Source organism: Pan troglodytes, chromosome 21 (genome assembly GCF_028858775.2).
Source record: "Pan troglodytes isolate AG18354 chromosome 21, NHGRI_mPanTro3-v2.0_pri, whole genome shotgun sequence".
NCBI classification, from domain to species: domain Eukaryota; kingdom Metazoa; phylum Chordata; class Mammalia; order Primates; family Hominidae; genus Pan; species Pan troglodytes.
Window position 1 is genome coordinate 53,684,184 of NC_072419.2, and position 16,756 is coordinate 53,700,939.

Sequence of the window (16,756 nt, forward strand, 5' to 3'; positions counted from 1 at the left end):
CCCCAAGAAATCAGAACAGCCAGGTATGGTGGCTCACGCCTGTAATCCCAGCAGTTTGGGAGGCTGAGGCAGGAGGATCTTGAGCTCAGGATTTCGAGACCAGCCTGAGCAACATGGTGAAACTCCATCTCTACAAAAAATACAAAAAATTAGCTGCGTGGTGGTGTGTGCCCGTGGTTCCAACTACTTGGGTGGCTGAGGTGGGAGGATTGCTTGAACCCGGGAGGTTGAGGCTTCAGTGAGCTTAGATTGCGCCACTGCATTCTAAGCCTGGGTGACAGAGCAAGACCCTGTTAAAAAGAAAAGAAAGAGAAGGAAGGAAGGAGGGAGGGAGGGAAGGAAGGAGGGAAGGAAGGAAGGAAGGAAGGAGAGAAAGAAAGGAAGGCAAGGCAAGGCTTGGCTTTGGGCAGAAGGGAGAAACTTATTGGGTCAAAGGAGGAACAGAGGTCTAGGTAGTTGACTTTTCTCCCAAAGTACAGATCCCTTTGAAATAAAGCCAAGGCACTATGAGGGTCGTGACCCTGAATCATATAAGTGCCGGCTGGTCTTTGTTTAATGCTCGCTGATCTTTGTTAAATGCACTGGGTGGTAGGATAGTGCTTTTGTCTAGAGCTAAGGTCAAAGAATATTACACTAAGGCAAAGATTTCTCCCTACTTGCAGTAGGGATCAAATAGGAAAATGAATGCAAACATTTGGAAAAGTACGAAATAGCCTCCCAAAACATTAGGCAAAAGTTAGAGAAAATGATGATTCATGCTACAATAATTACTACCTTTCCAAGGAAAAATCAAATCCTTTATGCTTCTGGCACAGTAACATTGCAATGTACATTACCACTCACTGCATTGCCTCAACAGTCATCATTTCGTGCCCCCAGGAAAGGAAAGTTACAGTGATTAGGAAAAGCAAAAAAAATTCCACAGTTATTGACAACAGTATTCATGGAGGTTAAAGAGGCAGTTTGGCCTCATTTTATTGTGAACTCCGCTTCTTATAACAGCAAGAATAATCATCCACTTTTTTTTTGGAATGCACACTTGATGTGAAAATCCAGGAAATAAAATGTTTCCAATTCAAGATGTTCTTTCCATATAATTCCCAGCATCCTCCCTCCCTTAGCCCTGAGACCATCAGACAGGACCAAGAATCTCTCCCTCCCTTCTTTCTTCACAGATAACTTTCTCATTGGCCAGCCTGCCCTCAGCCCCTGCATTGTTAAATGCTAGTGGCTCCCTCCCTCCCTCCCTCCCTCCTTTCCTTCCTTCCTTTTTTATTTATTTATTTTTTTGAGTTAGGATCTCGCTCTGTCACCCAGGCTGGAGTGCAGTTATGTGATCATGGCTCACTGCAGCCTCGACCTTCTGGGCTCAAACAATCCTCCCCTCAGCCTCCCGAGTAGCTGGGACCGCAGGCATGCGCCAGCCACCACAACTGGCTTTTTTTTTTTTTTTTTTGAGACTGGGTCTCACTCTGTCACCCAGGCTGGAGTGCAATGGCATGATCTCGGGTCACTGCAACCTCTGCCTCCTGGGTTCAAGCGATTCTCCTGCCTCAGCCTCCCAAGTAGCTGGGATTACAGATGCCTGCCACCACGCCTGGCTAATTTTTTTTTTTTTTTGAGGTGGAGTTTCTCTCTGTCACCCAGGCTGAAATGCAGTGGTACGATCTTGGCTCACTACAACCTCCCCCTCCTGGGTTCAAGCGATTCTTCTGCCTCAGCCTCCCAAGTAGCTGGGACTACAGGCGCGAGCCACCATGCCCAGTTAATTCTTGTATTTTTAGCAGAGAGGGGGTTTCACCATATTGGCCAGGCTGGTCTCGAACTCCTGACCTCGTGATCCATCCACCTCAGCCTCCCAAAGTGTTGAGATTACAGGCGTTGAGCCACAGCGCCTGGCATTTTTTTAAAAAATATTTTAAGTAGAGACGGGGTTTCATCATGTTGACCAGGCTGGTGTCGAACTCCTGACCTCAGGTGATCCGCCTGCCTCAGCCTCCCAAAGTGCTGGGATTGCAGGCATGAGCCACCGCGCCTGACCACAACTGGCTAATTTTTAAATTTTTAATAGAGACAGGGGTCTCACTATGTTGTCCAGGCTGGTCTTGAACTCCTGGCCTCAATCAATCCTCCTGCCTCTGCCTCCCAAAGTGGTAGGATTACAGGCGTAAGCTGCTGTGCCCGGACTACCTCTTTCTTAATATGCAAATTGTCCCCACGTAGTAGGGGCTCAAAAGGAAGGCGGTGCTGGGGTGAAAGCAGGCATCAATTTAAGCAGTTCTTAGACTAGAGCCATAAAACCAAACTACACTGTCTGTCATCACCTGAAGAGAGGGGCTGTTCCAGGCGCAGCTGGGAACACAGCAGCAAACTGGGTTTCCCAAACGTGAGTTAACCAGCGTCTTACACGCGGGTTAAAATGTCCCCTTACATTACGAGATGTAGGGAAGGGGTGGTTCCTGATCAAGAAGGCCACTTCAAACCAGATGACTTTGCTTGTCCGCATAGAGCCTGCACTGTGCATGGCTGCCCTGTGTCACAGATGGGCTCTTGCTTCCTTCTGTCAATTTCAGGAAAGATGCATGCTGGGAGACCTGGGGCAGGAAGAGAGGGATGCCCCTAACTACATTACTCTGTAGAATCAGATTAAGATGCTCAAGTAGAGGGGCCTAGGAGAGGGAAGGAGTTCACAGAAGGGCAAGCAGAGAGGAGGAGGAATGATTTCCAGCATCCCCATCTTCCCTGTCCCTCCTGCTCCACTGCTCTGAGCACTCCCTCCCTGCACAGAGGGACTAGAAATAGGGTCTCAGGGCTGGGAGAGCAATGGCTCATGCCTGTAATCCCAGCATTTTGGGAGGCTGATGTGGGAAAATCACTTGAGCCCAGGAGTTCGAGACCAGCCTGGGCAACACGGCAAAACCCCCATTTCATTATTGTTATTATTTTTAAAGACAGAGTCTCACTCTGTTGCCCAGGCTAGAATGCAGTGGAGTGAGCTCAGCTCACTGCAACCTCCGCCTCCTGGGTTCAAGAGATTCTCCTGCCTCAGCCTCCTGAGTAGCTGAGATTACAGGCACCCACCACCACACCCAGCTAATTTTTCTATTATTGGTAGAGATGGGGGTTTCACCGTGTTGGCCAGGCTGGTTTTGAACTCCTGACCTCAGGTGATCCACCCACCTCGGCCTCCCAAAATGCTGGGATTACAGGCGTGAACCACCGTGCCCGGCCCCAAACCCCCATTTCTACAAAAAAAAAAAAAAAAAAAATTAGCCAGGTGTCATGGTGCATACCTGTGGTCTCAGCTACTCAGGAGGCTGAGGCAGGAGGTTTGGTTGAGCCTGAGAAATTGAGGCTGCAGTGAGCTGTGATTATACCATTGTCCTCCAGCCTGGGTAACAAAGCAAGACCCTGTCTCAAAAAAAAAAAAAAAAAAAAGGATCTTGGGACTTTTCACAGGGCCCAGGGCCCAGGCCTCCCATCCAGAGAGGGCCTCCCACCAAGATGTGCACATCCCCTCTGACAGGACCGAGTTTTAAAAATCAACAACAGTGTTGGTAACCCTATTTGGTTTTTCTGCTTTTTTCTTTTTCATTAAGTGAGACCTTTAAAAAAACAGAAGTGCCTTGGTCTTCTCTCAACCTCTGAGAGGCCCTGTGTGCTGCAGGCATCTGCTTTTCAGCTGGGAAAGTTCAGCCTCCTCCCACTCCACAGCCTCTCTCTGGCTCCAACCGTTAGCCCCCAGCTGGGGTGGCAGGTGGGACCTTCAGAAAGGTGGTGTCTTGAGTTGAGTTCCTGGAGAAGCTAACTAGGGACAGACTCCGTGCAACAGTGGCATGAGCCACTGTGCCTGGCCACAAATGGCTTTATTTTATGTATTAAATTAATTAATAATTAGGGCTGGGTGTGGTGGCTCAAGTCTGTAATCCCAACACTTTGGGAGGCTGAGGCGGGTGGATCAGTTGAGGCCAGGAGTTCGAGACCAGACTGGGCAACATGGTGAAACCCCGTCTCTACTAAAAATACAAAAATTAGGCAGGCGTGGTCGCAGGTGCTTGTAATCCCAGCTACTCAGGAGGCCAAGGCAGAGAATCACTTGAACCTGGGAGGCAGAGGCTGCAGTGAGCTGAGATTGTGCCACTGCACGCCAGCCTAGGCAACAGAGTGAGACTCTGTCTCAAAAAAAATTAATTAATAATTATTAATTAATTTGCCCAGGCTGGAGTGCAGTGGTGTGAATACAGCTCACTGCAGCCTTGAACTCCTGGGCGCAGGTGATCTTCCTGCCTCGGTCTCCCGAGTAGCTAACAGTTGTAAGCCACCATACCTGGCTAATTATTTTATTTTTTGTAGAGATGAGGTCTCACTTTGTTGCCCAGGCTGGGCTTGAACTCCTGGGCTCAAGCGATCTGCCTGCCTCAGCTTCCCAAAGTATTGGGATCACAGGTGTGAGCCACTGTGCCTGGCCACAAATGACTTTCTGAGACCCGTCTCCTCCCAATTTCTAATCTTAAGAAAATCAGAGGATCGGGCAACCCGCTCGGGTCCCCTTCCACACTGTGGAAGCTTTGTTCTTTCGCTCTTTGCAATAAATCTTGCTACTGTTAAAAAAAAAAAAAAAAAAAAAAAGAAAATCAGAGGATCAGGCCACATTGGGCCCACGTCCCTGTCTTGCAACTCTTGGTTGAACTGAGAAGTGACTGCCTCTTTTATTTATTTGTTTGTTTGTTTGTTTGTTTGTTTGTTTGTTTTGAGACAGAGTCTCGCTCTGTCTCCCAGGCTGGAGTGCAGTGGCACAATCTCGGCTCACTGCAACCTCCACCTCCCGGGTTCAAGCTATTCTCCTGCCTCAGCCTCCTGAGCAGCTGGGACTACAGGTGCGCGCCACCACGCCCAGCTAATTTTTGTATTTTCAGTAGAGACAGGGTTTCACCGTATCGGCCAGGCTGGCCTTGAACTCCTAGCCTCGTGATCCACCCACCTCGCCTCCCAAAGTGCTGGGATTACAGGCGTGAGCCACCGTGTCCGGCTGTGACTGCCTCTTATAAATAGAGCCACGCTTTCCTCTGGGTCCCCATTTGGTGCATTTCACACCTTTTGTTAGTTCAGTGTCAATATCTTGCCTCTAGAGAAGTCAGGGACCATTTCTGTCTTATCCTTCTAAAACCCTCCTCCCACCCTCCCAGTCACTCGCTACCCCACCCACACTGTCTCCCTGTGGCTTGCACACGTTCCCTTTGCACCTGTACTTCCCTCTGTCTGCCCAGAACACTCTCTCTCCAGAGTTCCCGCTGGCTCACACACTTTCTGGTTTGGTACAGATGAGCATTCTTGGAAACCAAGTGTTAAGGACAGTGGAGCCACAAGATAGGGGTTCAGGAACATGGATCCCCGAATCTGTACCTGGTGGAGGAGGAGCTCCATTGATCAGGAACTCCTATTGTGAAATTTATAGGAGAAGAACTAAATGATTGCATCAAACCATCAAGATTTGGAGCTTATCTGTCCATGACCCTGGCAGTACCCTAAATGATGAACAAGGTGAGTCACATTTGGGGTGGAATGCTTGCAAGCTCGCTTGTCCACACACCAAAAGCCATATTCTCCAGCCAGCATTGTTGGGGATAATGGTGATCATTTGTTCTCACTCTGAGACAAGCATTTGTCTTTCAAACTATTCTGAATTCAGGTGATAGAAGAGGATGTTGCTTATTACGACACTTAAAATTCCAACAAGAATTAAGGCCTGAATAATACCATGGGTGGTATTGATGGTATTGATGGGGAGAAGGGAGGAACAGGTTCTGAAACACATATAAAAAAATCGATCGGATGGCACAATTGTTTTCCAGGCAAAAGAGCAAACCAAACTATTTTTAAATGTCAAGAGCTAAATATCCTGGAGAAAATGTAATATATTACAAGCAGTAAGCAACAGACCTACACATAAGTTGATACCTTTCAGCATAACAGAATGGCGAGTCCTGGCTTAACCTTCTGCACTTCCAAACCGGTTCCCTCCTAGAATTAGCATTTTCTTGTCATCTTAGAGTAAAGGCTGTGCATTCTCAGCCATTAAGTCTTCCAGGCTGAAAGCTTTCCTTAAACTTGTTTCAATCCGTCTTTGATTCTGAAATGCTCCGATTACATTTCCATAGTGGCCATGTTAATTAATGGTGATGATCAGACTTAATGAAAGAGGGAATTAGTAAGCCATTCCCTGGCCACTTTCATAAAAAGGGAGAGTGCTAACAAGTGCTAATGGCCTGACATGGAAACCTCACCTTCCCCGGAGCTTTTAACCTGCAGTCACATCCTGAAACATAACCTGAAGGCTGCTCTAAGCAACTGGGTGTTTGATCTTCTTCTTGTAAGCAGAGCTACTTATACTCAGATTTCTCAACTGAATTCATCCTAGAAAATAGGGCCTTCAGGCCTGGCATGGTGGCTCACACCTGTAATCCCAGCACTTTGGGACGCTGAGGTCGGGGGATCACCTGAGGTCAGGAGTTCAAGACCAGCCTGGTCAACATGGTAAAACCCTGTCTCTACCAAAAATACAAAAATTAGCCAGGTGTGGTGTCACATGCCTGTAGTCCCAGTTACTTGGGAGTCTGAGGCAGGAGAATCGCTTGGACCCGGGAGGTAGAGGTTGCAGTGAGCCGAGATCGCACCACTGCACTCCAGCCTGGTAACAGAGTGAGACTCATCTCAAAAAAAAAAAAAAAAAAAAAAAAAAAAAGGGGCCTTCAAGCAGCAAGAGATTTGGGTCCAGAAAACCATGACTGGCAAAAGCCAATCATTCTGCCCACAGACTTAATAGTTGCATTATCATGTAGTATACATTGTTATGTTAGTATGTTATATGACATTATATTATTTTATAAAATTATGGGCTTTTTTTTGTTTTTTGGTTTTTTTTGAGACGGAGTCTTGCTGTGTCACCCAGGCTGGAGTGCAGTGGGGTGATCTCAGCTCACTGCAACCTCCACCTCCCAGGTTCAAGCGATTCTCCTGCCTCAGCCTCCCAAGTAGCTGGGACTATAGGCGCATGCCACCACGCTTGGCTAATTTTTGTATTTTTAGTAGATACAGAGTTTCACCATATTGGCCAAGCTGGTCTCAAACTCCTGACCTCGTGATCTGCCCGCCTCGGTCTCCCAAAGTGCTGGGATTACAGGCGTGAGCCACCGCGCCCGGCCAAAATTATGTTTTATAATTTTCTTTTTTATTTTATTTATGTTATCTACTGCACAAGAATTAAAGCTCTCTGTGTATGGCCAGGCCTGGTGGCTCACACCTGTAATCCCAGCATTTTGGGAGGCTGAGGCAGGTGGATCACTTCAGATCAGGAGTTCAAGACCATCCTGGTTAACATGGTGAAACCCTGTCTCTACTAAAACTACAAAAATTAGCTGGGCGTGGTAGTGCGTGCCTGTAATCCCAGCTACTTCAGAGGCCGAGGCAGGAGAATCACTTTAATCCGGGAGGCGGAGGTTGCAGTGAGCCAAGATCCCACCACTGCACTCCAGCCTGGGCTACAGAGTGACTTCGTCTCAAAAAAAAAAATACCTCCTTGTGTAGAAGTCTGGTATTGTTCACTTCTGCATCCTCACTGTCTATAAAAGTGAACAAGCTGGGTGTGGTGGCATGCACCTATAGTCCCAACGACTTGGAAGGATTGCTTGAACCCAGGAGTTTGAGGCTGCAGTGAGCTATAATCACGCCACCGCACTCCAGCCTGGATGACACAGGGAGACCCAGTCTCAAAAAAAAAAAAAAAAAAAAAAAAAGCAGGTGCGGTGGCTCACGCCTGTAATCCCAGCACTTTGGGAGGCCAAGACGGTTGGGTCACCTGAGGTCAGGAGTTTGAGACCAGCTTGGCCAACATGGCAAAACCCAGTCTCTACTAAAAATACAAAAACTAGCCGGGCATAGTGGCACGCGCCTGCAGTCCCAGCTACTCGGGAGGCTGAGGCAGGAGAATCGCTTGAACCCAGGAGGCAGAGGTTTAGGTGAGCCAAGATAGTGCCACTGTACTCCAGCCTGGGTGACAGAGCAAGACTCCATCTCAAAAAAAAGAAAGACAATCACAAGTTTTTTTTTGTTGTTGTTTTTGAGATGGAGTCTCGCTCTGTCGCCCAGGCTGGAGTGCAGTGGCACAATCTTGGCTCACTGCAAGCTCTGCCTCTCGGGTTCACGCCATTCTCCTGCCTCAGCCTCCCAAGTAGCTGGGATTACAGGCGCCCACCACCATGCCCAGCTAATTTTTTTGTATTTTTAGTAGAGACGGGTTTTCACTGTGTTAGCCATGATGGTCTTGATCTCCTGACCTCGTGATCCACCCTTCTCGGCCTCCCAAAGTACTGGAATTCCAGGCGTGAGCCACCGCGCCCGGCTTGTTTTTTTTTTTTTTTTTGAAATTTTTGTGTTTTTAGTAGAGACAGGGTTTTACCATGTTGGCCAGGCTGGTCTTGAATGCCTGACCTCAGGTGATCTGCCTGCCTCAGCCTCCCAAAGTGCTGGGATTACAGGTGTGAGCCACCGTGCCCTGACCCCATCTTGTTTTTTTTGTGTGTGTGTGTTTTTTTTTTTTTTTTTTGAGACGGAGTCTCGCTCTGTCGCCCAGGCTGGAGTGCAGTGGCGCGATCTCGGCTCACTGCAGGCTCCGCCCCCCGGGGTTTACGCCATTCTCCTGCCTCAGCCTCCCGAATAGCTGGGACTACAGGCGCCCGCCACGTCGCCCGGCTAATTTTTTGTATTTTTAGTAGAGACGGGGTTTCACCGTGTTAGCCAAGATGGTCTCGATCTCCTGACCTCGTGATCCGCCCGCCTCGGCCTCCCAAAGTGCTGGGATTACAGGCGTGAGCCACCGTGCCCGGCCGTTTTTTTTTTTTTGAGAAGGAGTCTCACTCTGCCACCCAGGCTGGAGTGCAGTGGCGCAACCTCTGCTCACTGCAACCTCTGCCTCCCGGGTTCAGGCAATTCTCCTGCCTCAGCCTTCTGAGTAACTGGGATTACAGGTGCGCACCACCACATCTGGCTAATTTTTGTATTTTTAGTAGACATGAGGTTTCACCACGTTGGTCAGGCTGGTATCAAACTCCTGACCTTGTGATCCACCTGCCTCGGCCTCCCAAAGTGCTGGGATTACAGGTGTGAGCCACACGCCTGGCCCCCATCTTGTTTTTAAACTCCAAACTGCCCTTGGTCACTCTTGAGTGTGGAGTGAGCTAACATTGGGAGAAATTTAGTTCATAGTTTAAAGGATAATGGCTCTTCCCTAAACTAAGCTGCTTTATAAAACTAATAAAAGGCCACAAGTTTAAGATTATAAGAGGGGTCTGAATTCTGCTAAAATGTAGGCATAGTTAAATAATTACCAGCCATTGTTCTGGAAGTCACAACTTCCCCAGTTAGTCCTGTAAATAACATCACTATTATAAAACTTAAGATTGGGGCCAGGCATGGTGGCTCATACCAGTACTCCCAGCACTTTGTGTGCCAAGGCAGAATTGCTTGAGTCCAGGAGTTCAAGACAGCCTGGGCAACATAGGGAGACCCCGTTTCTACAGAAAACAACAAAACAAAAATAGCAGTCATGGTGGTGTACACCTGTGGTCCCAGCTACCTGGGAGGCTGAGGCAGGAGGACTGCTTGTGCCTGGGTGGTAGAGGCTGCAGTGAGCCATGATCAACCACTGCACTCCAGCCTGGGTGACAGAGTGAGACCCTGTCTCAAAACAAACAAACAAACAAACAAACAAAAAACAAAACCAAAGAAACCAAAAAAACAAACAAAAAAACCCCCAAAAACCTAAGATTGGCCTTCCAAGATATCTTTTCAGATTTTTGCATTTCTGACTACTAGGTAACTCCACTTGGATCAGCAACTCCTCTGTGGCCCTTACCCAGAAGCAGACTCAGTGCACAAGGACTGTTTTCCACAGCCCTGTGATTGCATCCCCAACCAGTCAGCAGCACCCATTCCCTAGCCTCCTGCCTCCTATCCTTGAATAACCCTAGCCTTCAAATTTCGGGGGTGGTTGATTTGAGTAATAATAAAACTCCAGTCTCTTGCTTAGCCAACTCTAGGCATATTAAGCTCTTTCTCTATTGCAATTCTCCTGTCTTAATAAATTGGCTCTATCTGGGCAGTGGGGAAGGAGAACCCACTGGGCAGTTATGTACCTATGTAAATGCATACTAAGAATTTTGGAGGCTGGGCACAGTGGTTCACACCTGTAATCCCAGTGCTTTGGGAGGCCCAGGCAGAAGGATGGCTTGAGCCCATGAGTTCAACACCAGCCTGGGCAACATAGTGAGATCTCATCTCTCCAAAAAAAATTTTTTTTTAAATTACCTGGGTGTAGTGACAAGCACCTGTAGCCCCAGCTACTTGGGAGACTGAGGTGGGAGGATCGCTAAAACCTGGGACGTGGAGGTTGCAGTGAGCAGAGATCACATCACTGCTCTCCAGCCTGGGTGACCGAGCAAGATCCTGTCTCGGAAAAAAAATTTTTTTGGAAGAATCTACCTAAAACCTATGACAGTGGTTACTTCAGGGGAAGAGCCTGAGATTGGGAACTGTAGTTGAAGGCTACTTCAGATTTACCTGGAATGATTCTCAGCCAGGGGTGATTCTGCCCTTTTTTTTTTTCTTCCTTCTGCTTTTTGCAGAGCAGGGCTACCCCACAGGCAATGCACCCGAAGTAGTTGATTCTGCTCTCTAGGGATATTGGGCAATGTCTGGAGATATTTTGGGTTATCACAAATGGTTGAGATGGGGGAGGGTGCTACTAGCATCCAGTGGGTCAAGGCCAGGGATACTGCAAAATAGTCCACAATGCTTAGCACAGCCCCCGCAACAAAGAATTATCCAGACTAAAATGGCAATGGTGCTGAAGTTGAGAAACCCTGATCTGGATCATTTTAACTTTTATAAGGAGATAGGATTCAAGTATTATTTGCATAATTTAAAAAGGGCTGAAAAAACAATGATGTGGCGGGGAGGAGTCTCTCTGAAACTATTTTGGTCTGGGAGGCTGCCTGATTAAAAAAAAAAAAAAAGACAGGGATGCTGTGATCCACCGTCCACCTTCCCTTCCCTCTGCAGGACACAGCAGGTATTCCCCTAGCTGCCAGGAGTGTTAGCTGCTACTCCCTCACATTCTGATGAGTCCCTCTTCAGAAATTGCCCTGAGCTGAAGGAAGCTGCCTTGTTCAACAGACTTTCTCCTTGAGAAGCCTCTGCACTGTTGACATCATGCTTTGTAGCAGGGGTTGGGGGAAGTGTCCTGTGCCCTGTAGGACACGTGGCAGCATCCCTGGCCTCTATCCACTAGATGCTAGCAGCCCCCTCCTCTTTTTTTTTTTTTTTTTTTTGAGAGAGTCTTGCTCTGTGCCCCAGGCCGGAGTGCAGTGGCATGATCTCGGCTCACTGCAACCTTTGCTTCCGGAGTTCAAGCAATTCAATTCTCCTGCCACAGCCTCCGAAGTAGCTGGGATTACAGGCACGCACCACCATGCCCAGCTAATTTTTGTATTTTTAGTAGAGGTGGGTTTCGCCATGTTGGCCAGGCTGGACCCCTTCTCCTATTACAACAACCAAAAATATCTCTGAACATCACCAAATATCCTCTGGGAGGCAAAATTCTCCCCCTCCCTGCATTAAGAACCACTGATGTACCCAGTGCCTGGTTAATACAGCAGCACAAAGGCCCAGCCCCCTGACCTCAGTTTGGAGTATCTCTGAGGGCCATCTCAGCCTTTGTTGAGATTGCATCATAAATTCCTCTCTTTGCCCAATCCTCCTTCCCTCTCCCCATCATAGGTGTTGTTTTCCAGAGCATTCTCCAATAAATATTCTGGTGCAAATCTCCCTCCCAGAGACTGTTCCTTGGGGCCACTGACCCAAGACCAAGACGAAGGCTTAGGGGGGTTAAGTGGCTTTTCAAAGGTCCCACAGCAGGCTGGATGTGGAGCTAAGACTGTGACCTTTCTCCTCACTCCACAATTGGTGCTCACAAGCATTGCGCTTCAAGGCCTTATTCTTGGGCTCTGCTGACCACAGCTATCTTTTTCTTTTTTTTTTGAGACAGAGTCTCGCTCTGTTACCCAGGCTGGAGTGCAGTGGTATGATCTCGGCTCACTGCAATCTCCGCCTCCTGTGTTCAAGTGATTCTCCTGACTCAACCTCCTGAGTAGCTGGGACTACAGGTGCCCGCCACCATTTCCTACTAATTTTTGTATTTTTAATAGAGATGTTGCCCGCCTCGGCCTCCCAAAGTGCTGGGATTGCAGGAGGAGCCACTGCACCCGGTGCGCAACTATCCTTGATCTCTGACTTTTCAACCCCCTTGCCTACCCCATGTGTATTTCTATAATAGAAGAAACAGAAGAAAAATTCATAGAATGTGCAACCCAGTGGCATGAACTTCAGCCCTCTTCCTTTGTTGTTCTTAAGCAATATATCTTGTAGTTGTGCTTGTCTGCACCCTCTCAACTGGTTGACAGCCAGCAAGTTCAAACACATAGACTTTTCAACTACAAGTATCTCATATGATTGCATAAAGTCCTTTGTGCTCAAAAAACTTTTAAAAATTTTTTTGTTTTTTATAGAGACAAAGTCTTGCTATGTTGTCCAGGCTGGTCTCAAACTCTTGGGCTCAAGCGAACCTCCCATCTTGGCCTCCCAAAATGCCAGAATTACAGGTGTGAACCACCGTGCCTGGCCAGAAAACTTTTTTGTGTATTTGTTTTTTGTAGAGATGGGGGTCTCACTATAGCCCAGGCTAGTCTGGAACTCCTGGGCTCAAGAAATCCTCCCACCTCTGCATTTTTTGTTTTTGTTTTTTGATAAAAATATGGATGTGAGATAATGGGCCCATACAAGTATGTGGCTGGGACGAGGTCATTTCTCGGTATGATGGTCCATTTCTAACATCATGGGACAGTTATGGAGGTTAGAATGCTGTGGTCTGGTGTGAGAACTCTTGCTATGCCAATAATAATAATAAACATTAGGCTGGGTGAGGTGGCTCACGCCTGTAATCCCAGGACTTTAGAAGGCCGAGACCAGAGGATTGCTTGAGCCCAGGAGTTCAAGACCAGCCCGGGCAACATAGCGAGACGCTGTCCTGTTAATAAATAAAAATAAAGGCTGGGAGCAGTGGCTCACGCCTGTAATCCCAGCACTTTGGGAGGCCAAGGTGGGCAAATCACGAGGTCAAGAGATTGAGACCATTCTGGCCAACATGGTGAAACCCTGTCTCTACTAAAAATACAAAAATTAGCCGGGCGTGATGGCAGGTGCCTGTAGTCCCAGCTGCTCGGGAGGCTGAGGCAGGAGAATCGCTTGAACCCGGGAGGCGGAGGTTGCAGTGAGCTGAGATCGCGCCACTGCACTCCAGCTTGGCGACAGAGCGAGAGTCCGTCTCAAAAAAAAAATAAATAAAAATAAAAAAGAATAATAAACATTAATCGAGCTATTGCTATATACCAAACACTACATACTTATATATATATTTATGTATTATTAAATATATACTATATTAATATATAATACATATAATGTATTTTATAATATATATAATAGTTAATAGTAACATAATATTAATATATTACTGTATGTATATATACTGTATAGGTGTATGTATACTATATAGTACATTACTATATTTACTGTTATATATATACATACATATTTATAACATATAAAATAACATTATATATCATGTTATCAATAGGCAGATATTGTTATTTCACCCACTTACTGGTGAGAAATCTGAGGCACAGAGAAGCTAAGTAACTTACTCAAAGTCACACAGCTAGTAAGTGGCAGAGCCACTCCAGCCTGCATGACTGCTCTTCATTTTCAGAAGGTGCGGCTCTAACTCAGAGCACATTTATTCAACTGAATGCATTTATGAGGAAGATCTTGAAAGCCTGTCTCCCTCTCTCCCTCCCAACACATCAAAAAATAATGGAATGTAAAACAATTGGCTGGTCTTCATCTTAAACTGGTCGGCTTAAGCTGGTCAGTGTCACCCAGGTTCAAGTTATGGAACTGTGTGTAAATGTTGAAAATGTATCATTGTATCTTTTTTTTTTTTTTTTAAGAGACAGGGTCTCCATATGCTACTATGACTAGCAGCATAGTCATAACTCACTGTAACCTTGAACTCCTGGGCTCAGGTGATACTCCTTTCACCTCAGCCTGCTGAGTAACTGGGACTATAGACAGGCACCACCACGCTTGGCTAATTTTTTAATTTTTTGTACATATTGGAGTCTCACTATGTTGCCCAGGCTGGTTTCTTTCTTTCTTTTCTTTTTTTTTTTTTCTCCTGAGATGGAGTCTTGCTCTGTCACCCAGGCTGGAGTGCAGTGGTGCTATCTCAGCTCATTGCAAGCTCCACCTCCTGGGTTCACACCATTCTCCTGCCTCAGCCTCCCAGGTAGCTGGGACTACAGGCACCTGCCACCACGCCTGGCTAATTTTTTGTTTATTTTTAGTAGAGACGGGGTTTCACCGTGTTAGCTAGGCTGGTTTCAATCTCCTGACCTCGTGATCCACCTGCCTTGGCCTCCCAAAGTGCTGGGATTCCAGGCATGAGCCATGGTGCCCGGCTTGCCCAAGCTGGTTTCAAACTCCTGCCCTCAGGTGATCCTCCCACTTCAGCCTCCCAAAGCATTGAGATGAGAGGGGTGAGCCACCATACCTAGCCCTGTGTATTGTATCTTAAAAGGAAAATGTAATTATGGATTTATGGTATATTTTCTTTTTTTTTTTTTTTGAGACGGAGTCTCACTCTGTCACCCAGGCTGGAGTGCAGTCGCGCAATCTTGGCTCACTGCAAGCTCCACCTCCTGGGTTCACACCATTCTCCTGCCTCAGCCGCCTGAGTAGCTGGGACTACAGGTGCCCACCACCACGCCCAGCTAAGTTTTTTGTATTTTTAGTAGAGATGGGGTTTCACCATGTTAGACAGGATGGTCTCGATCTCCTGACCTCGTGATCTGCCCGCCTCAGCCTCCCAAAGTGCTGGGATTACAGGCGTAAGCCACCGCGCCCGGCCAATTTACGGTATATTTTCTTGCATTGAAACTGGAAACTCTTGCAACACATAAGTACATTACTCAACTTCCAGTTATTCAAGAAACACTCTAATTTTTTTAGCCATCATGTATTGTATAAAAGCAGTAGGAGAGTTGATCAATTACTCACTGTTTATTTAAAGCTGTGGTTTAAACACTTTCTGTATAGTATCTCTTTATTGAAGGATTGTTGAGAGAGCTGGAATTACCTCTGTCACTCATCTTTGTGCTAAGAAACCCTGATGTGTGTTTTGTATTGGTTAGTTTTTGCTTCTCTACTGACGAACAGGATCTGATCAAGTTGAGCTTGCAGTAGAATAATTCACAGAAAAGTGCAGGGTGCGGTGAGTCACGCCTGTAATTCCAGCACTTTGGGAAGCCAAGGTGGGTGGATCACGTGACGTCATGAGCTCAAGACCAGCCTGGCCAATGTGGCGAAACCCCGTCTCTACTAATAGTACAAAAGTTAGCCGGGCATGGTGACGCGTGCCTGTTGTTCCAGCTACTCGGGAGATTGAGTCAGGAGAATTGTTGGAACCTAGAGACGGAGGCCGCAGTGAGCCGAAATCGCTCCACTGCACTCCAGCCTGCGCGACAGAGCAAGACTCTGTCTCAAAAAAGAAAAAAAAAAAAAAAAAGAATAATTCACAGAAAAGTTAAGAAAGGTTATCTATGGCCTCTTAATCTTCCTGATCTGAAACGGCAACTTGGGGTAAGGGAAGAATGTTGAGGAAGTGGAGCATAAAAAAAAAAAAAAAAAAGAGGAAGAAGAGAAAGAGAAGAGGGAGTGAGGGGGAGAGAGAGTGAGGAAGGAAGGGAAGAAGGGAGGGAGGGAGGAAAGAGAAAAGGAAAGAAAGAAGGGAGAAAAAAGGAAGGAAGAGAGAAAAAGAGAAAAGGTTGGTGTCATAAATAGTGTAAATATACTTAATAAGCAAGTGAAATCAAAGGCTGAGTAGTACGTCATACTGATGTCTAATATTTTAAAATTTAGGCTGGGCACGGTGGCTCACACCTGTAATCCAAGCACTTCAGGAGGCAGCGGCGGATGGATCACCTGAGGTCAGGAGTTCGAAACTAGCCTGGCCAACACGGTGAAACCCTGTCTCTGCTAAAAATACAAAAATTAGCCAGGTGTGGTGGCATGCACCTGTAATCCCAGCTACTCTGGAGGTTGAGGTAGGAGAATCGCTTGAACCCGGGAGGCGGAGGTTGCAGTGAGCCAACATCGTGCCATTGCACTCCAGCCTGGGAGACAAGAGTGAGACTCAGTCTCAAAACAGAAAAAAAATAAAAAACATTTTTAAAAAAAGGAAAAAGGAGAAAAATTTGGACACAGAGACATGGACATACAAGGGGAGAAGGCAGGTGAAGATGTAGGCAGAGCGTGGAGTAATGCATCTACAAGCCAGGGAAAAACAAAAATTGCTGGCAACCTCTAGAAGGTACAGGTGGCAAGGAAGGAATCTTCCCTAGAGGTTTAGAAGGGAGTCCAGCCCCGCTGACACCTTGATTTTGAGCTTCTAGTCTCTGGAACTGTGAAAGAACATGTTTTGGTTGTTTAAAGCTACTAAGTTTTTGGTAATTTGTCATTGCAGCCCTACGATACAAATATATTCACAATAAAAGAAATGAAAATTAAAATTATACTGACATGCCAT